Below are 6,038 nucleotides of genomic sequence, written 5' to 3'. Positions count from 1 at the left end.
ACCTAGCGGAGAAATATGATTAAGGAAATTATACATTTTTCTAAAATTATAATTATTTCGTAAATGTTTTAATTAAATTTTAATATTAATTATTATAATATGAAATTGAACTATTTCCTACGTAATGATATTTTCCATCGATATTTTTCAGTAAAAACTTTTTTTAAAAATTGTTATATACTATTTTTTTTTTTTAACTTTTCCCGTTCTATGGCACTAAAAGGGCCTCTTTTTGCAAGTCCATTATGGGTTCGGCCAGGCCTATAATGAGACGGCCAGGTGGTGAGAAATCCGAAATATCCAGACGGACGACTCTGTGGCTTTATTAAACCGTTATTTATTTTCTTTTCTTTACTTTCCTTATACTATCTTCCTGTAGTAACAATTTTACTTCCGTTTTCTATTTACTTAACCACGCGGTAGTTAGTCGACACATGTGGCCTGGACGGTAATAAAAACAAAAAGGGTGTGACACCGAGGGGTCGAGGGGTTACGTCAGAGGAGATAGGAGGACAGGAGCGAGAGGAAGGAAGATTTTTCGGAGAGAGAGAAAAACGGGACGAACAGAAACAAAGAAAGTTATTAAGGAACGGATCCGAGGTTTTTTTTTTCTTATTTATTACCGCCAGTCACCCCTTCGAACCAATTTTCAGTCTTATCATCTCTGTTTAATTCTCTTCCACCTTATCTTTCTCTAGGGCCCTGTACTTAGTTAAGCTAGATATAAGTTAGAATAAGTTCTTTGTCTTGTCGGCACGCGGGGACTAATTGATGACATTGTTACGCGCAGTCCCAAATGTATTTGTATTAGTAATTAGTAAGTGTGTGTAATCGTTTCTTTGTAAATTATTTATGTTCGCTGAAATTAATAAACCTCTTTTTTTAATTCTATCAAAGCCGAGCGACTCTCAGGGTCTTGTTATTTCATATACTCGGCTAACAATGGCGTCCGCGACAGGATTCTGTTAGTAACGGGATACGGTTTTTATTGTATAGAACGTAGCATTGTATTATCGTGCCTGTAGATTTAAGGCCCTACAATTTGTAATCAATTGTATTATTTTTATATCATTAATTATGGATGATTGTAACCAGAACAATCTTGCTACATCCTCAGGAGGCGAGGGTGAGGGGATCCCTCCGGTAGTCACAGGGTTTCTAGGAATGGTTCCCATTTTTTCTAATAGTGGCAGTGATTTGGTTAATGTCCGCCAATTCTTCAAGACCATAGATAATATATCTCGCCTGGCTGGGTGGAACAGTGAAGTGAAATTGGCTGTCTTACAAGCTCGGTTAAAAGGGGGGCCATTATCGACGTTCTTCAGCTTGGCTGACCAAGATCCTTGTACTTTTGAGGGAATTAGGCAAAAATTAATTCAATGTTACGAAAAGCGAGAACTTAAGGAAAAGAATGCACTCGACCAACTCTTAAGTATTAAGCAGAACCATGATGAGACGGTATGTGACTATGTCATCCGCATGAATACACTGTTGTCGAAGGCCGCTTCCAATAACGAAAAAATTGGTGCCTTGAGGGATGACATTATTAGAGAGAGATTTATAAAGGGCCTAAGGCCCCAGCTAAAGGGATACGTATTAAGGAGAGAACCCCAGACCTTAGATCAGGCAATTAAGGAAGCGGAGAGGGAAGAACGGGTCGAACTCGAGTGTAACGTTAGTAGAGAAAATAAATTTGTACACACCATTGAAATAAAGAACCCAACCGCTAATGAGGATCCGAATGGTGTGATGAATATTGTGAAAACAAAGGAAGACGATAGACTTGAAAGGTTGGAAAAAATGGTGGGGTCGTTATGTAGTACTGTTAATGGTTTGGTCGAAAGACTGGGTGGAAATCTAGATAAAAATAAGGATAGCCCGAACCGATCTGTCCTAAAAAGGTGTTACATTTGTGGGAATCCTCGCCACCTGGCCCGCCAGTGCCCTCAACGGAATATAAATGATTTAAACTAATTACGGGGCGTGATGATAGCCAGTATCACGTCCCATGCATCGAGCTAACCCTGGCCCCTAATGTGTTCTTCTCTAAAAAGGGCCTTCCCCTCATTCTTGGTGATGCTTATGGTACCAGTATCAAGTTTCTGGTCGATACGGGTGCGGAAAGGTCCGTGCTAAGCCTGAAGATCGCTCAGAGCGAGATATGGAGTAGGGGACCGAACGGTGCACTTCACAGGAGTTGGAAACGACTACGAGGAATCGGTGGGGAGGTTATCGAATGCGAATGGGAGTCTAATATCAAGATCGAAAGAGGAGGGAGAACTCAAAATGTTCAAATGACTTGCATGCACTTGCCATCCGAAGTCGAATACGAAGGAGTATTGGGTATGGATGTGTTAAACAGGTTCCCGGAAGTATTAATTGAAACAGGTGAGAATGTAACATCTTGGAATAGAACCGAAATTGATGACTTTTATCAGTGTTGTGGATTCAGAAGGGAGGAATCCGATAATACGATGGAGGTTAATTTATCCCATTTGAAAGACTACGAAAAAAAGGAAGTGGAGCGTATCTTTAATGAACACCCCGGATGTTTCGCACGGAAAATAGAAGATTTGACCGGTACTAAGGAATTTCTTCATACACCTATCATTAAGAGTAACCAAATAATTAATACAAAACAATATAGAATACCGCAATGTTATTTGAGTGAACTAAAGAAAATGATAGTTTCATATCTGAAGGCGGGGATTTGCGAGGAGAGTACTTCTGAATGGAATTCCCCCCTTCACATTGTCCCGAAGGAGTCCGGCGAGTTAAGGGTTACTCTCGATCTACGAAGAATTAACGAAGTAACCCAGTCCCAGGAGTTCCCTCTAGCCCGTGTGGATGAGATCTTAACGAAGTTTCAGGGAAGCAAATTCTTCTCGGTAATCGACCTAAAGTCTGGATATTTCCAGATACCCATACATGAATCAACACGTCATTTCTTTGCTTTCTCTACTCCTTGGGGAAAATTCCAGATGTGCCGCCTCCCGCAAGGTGGAAAGAATAGCGGGAGGTATTTTCAATACGCCATGTCTAGGCTGTTGGGGAGATTCATAGATATCAATTGTTTCGTCTTTCAAGACGATATTGTGTTGTTCTCCCAATCCTTTGAAGATCACGTGAAACTCCTAAGGGAGGTAATCTCTATATTAGACAAAGCCAACTTGAAATTGCACCCAAAAAAATCGAAATTCATGGTGAAAGAAGTGCGGTATCTGGGACACATCATCGATAGTAAGGGGATACGACCTGATCCCTGCAACGTGGATGCGATTAAAGAAGTCCAACCCCCGCGTAATGTGAAAGACGTCAGGAGTTTCCTCGGAATGGTGGGATTCTTCCGCAACTTTATCCCAAACTTTGCCGAGATTGCTCTTCCTCTTACATATCTGACTAAAAAATATGTAAAGTTCTTATGGGACGACCAGTGCCAATCAAGCTTCGAAAAATTTAAAGAACTATTATCTAAACCCCCTGTGCTATCTCATCCCGACTTTAAAATACCTTTTTTCATGCACTCGGACGCTTCAGATACCTGGGCTGGTGCGGTCTTAGAACAGGAAAGCGAAGGGAAACTCATTCCCATTGGCTACTTTAGTAGGAAGTTCCGTGGGCCCGAACTAAAATATTCCACTATCGAGAAGGAATGCTACTCAATAATCTTAGCCCTCCGCCACTTTAAACATCTTATTCTTGGTCAGAAGGTCACTGTGCTTTCCGACCACAAACCTTTAACCTTTGTGAAAAATATGAAAAATCACAATAACCGCCTCATGAGATGGGCCGTAGAATTATCTAATTTTGATTTGGTCATTACGCATGTTCAAGGGAAGAGTAACCCAGTGGCTGATTTATTGTCTCGACCACATGGTAGTAGAGAAGAAGCCCCCTCAAACAGCGATGTCATTAATTGCATCAGTGAAGAGTTGTGGAAAAAGGTAAAGAAGTCCCAGATTGGGGACAGAATTTTTGGTCCAATGAGAAATCATTTAATTAAATTCCCACCCTCTTACAATGATTACCCGAGTAGTGGCATACTTCCTGAGTATCAAGTAGATGGTGATGTATTAGTCCACGTACGACCGGGACGGTTTGGAATACGTCAATGGAGGCGTGTTTGTGTAGGGGAAACAGCAATTAATGACGTAATTAAAGCATTCCATGAATCACCATTAGCCGGACACTACGGCAAAGAAAAAACGTGTGACCTGATCAACCGTTACTACTACTTCAAGAAGATGAAAAAACTCGTCGATAGATTCGTGAAGTTCTGCAAAGTTTGCCAACAACATAACTTACATCAAGGAAGAGCCCCCTTTCAAGAAACGGAAGTCGCTAATTATCCGTTTCAAAAGGTGTCAATCGACATAATTGGCCCTTTAAATCAAACACATAAGGGTAATCGTTATATTCTCACCATAATTGACATGTTTACTCGATACACAGAAGCCGTCCCTTTAAGGGACCAATCTGCGGCCTCTGTAGCCAATGTGTTTTTCGAAAGGATAGTCTGCAGATATGGCAGTCCCGAGATCATCATCTCTGACCGGGGCACGAATTTTACGTCCTCCATCTTTAATGAAATGTGCAACATCCTTACCGTCAAGCACAATGTTACGACATCATATCGCCCTTGTTCGAACTCAGTTTGTGAACGTGTGAACAAATCCATCAGTAACCTTTTGGCCAGAATATCAGGCGGCAGCAACAACAATTGGGATACCTTCTTACAGACTGCTGTGTTCGCTTATAATAATGCTACACACTCCTCTACTAGTGAGTCACCTTCATTTCTTCTTTACGGATTTGATCCTAAATTCCCTCATGCGTTCCCTGTTGAACAGACAAATGACTACCCGGGTATTCGGGAGTATCGTGATTTCCTTATGGATAAGCTACGATGCATCCGTGAATCGGCATACGAATTAAGTCGCAACCGTAACAAACTTAACCGTAACCGCATCAACACAGGGAGGAAGGTGAGGAGCTTTGAGGTAGGGCAGAAAGTTTGGATGTTAAGGAAAGGGAAGAAGCAAGGCAAGTTTTCTCCAAAATATTTAGGTCCTTTCCGTGTCTCTCGCCTCCTGGGGCCTGTTAACGCGGAAATCGAAAATTGTAATAAAAAGGAAAAACTTGTTGTACACATAGACAGACTAAAACCGTGCTTCTCAAACTTCCGTGAGCCTAGACGGAAGCGTAACATCCCAATTGGACACGAAGGATCACAATCCGGAGAGATCGAGGAGATTGAAGAGGAAGAAGACATCCCTCACCTACCCACTGCGCAACGGGCGAGCTACAATAGGTATAATCAACATAACCAGCAGCATCAAGGAGACCGCAAGGATTCGGGTAATGAGACCATGCTGGAACAGAGGGGTAATATCTCCCACCCGTATAACTTACGGGGGCAGAAAGTGGACTATCGCCGGCTTCACTTTGGAAGATGAACTGTAGTTCATCATCCATTAATGGTTGTGTATATCCATATTAATGTTTCTGTTAATTGTTAATATGTCTTTTGGTGGGGACGTATGTGGCTTTATTAAACCTTATTTATTTTCTTTTCTTTACTTTCCTTATACTATCTTCCTGTAGTAACAATTTTACTTCCGTTTTCTATTTACTTAACCACGCGGTAGTTAGTCGACACATGTGGCCTGGACGGTAATAAAAACAAAAAGGGTGTGACACCGAGGGGTCGAGGGGTTACGTCAGAGGAGATAGGAGGACAGGAGCGAGAGGAAGGAAGATTTTTCGGAGAGAGAGAAAAACGGGACGAACAGAAACAAAGAAAGTTATTAAGGAACGGATCCGAGGTTTTTTTTTTCTTATTTATTACCGCCAGTCACCCCTTCGAACCAATTTTCAGTCTTATCATCTCTGTTTAATTCTCTTCCACCTTATCTTTCTCTAGGGCCCTGTACTTAGTTAAGCTAGATATAAGTTAGAATAAGTTCTTTGTCTTGTCGGCACGCGGGGACTAATTGATGACATTGTTACGCGCAGTCCCAAATGTATTTGTATTAGTA

The sequence above is a fragment of the Centruroides vittatus genome, unplaced genomic scaffold (assembly GCF_030686945.1).
Source record: "Centruroides vittatus isolate TY-2023 unplaced genomic scaffold, ASM3068694v2 contig_875, whole genome shotgun sequence".
NCBI classification, from domain to species: domain Eukaryota; kingdom Metazoa; phylum Arthropoda; class Arachnida; order Scorpiones; family Buthidae; genus Centruroides; species Centruroides vittatus.
Note: the sequence above shows the minus strand (reverse complement) of the source record.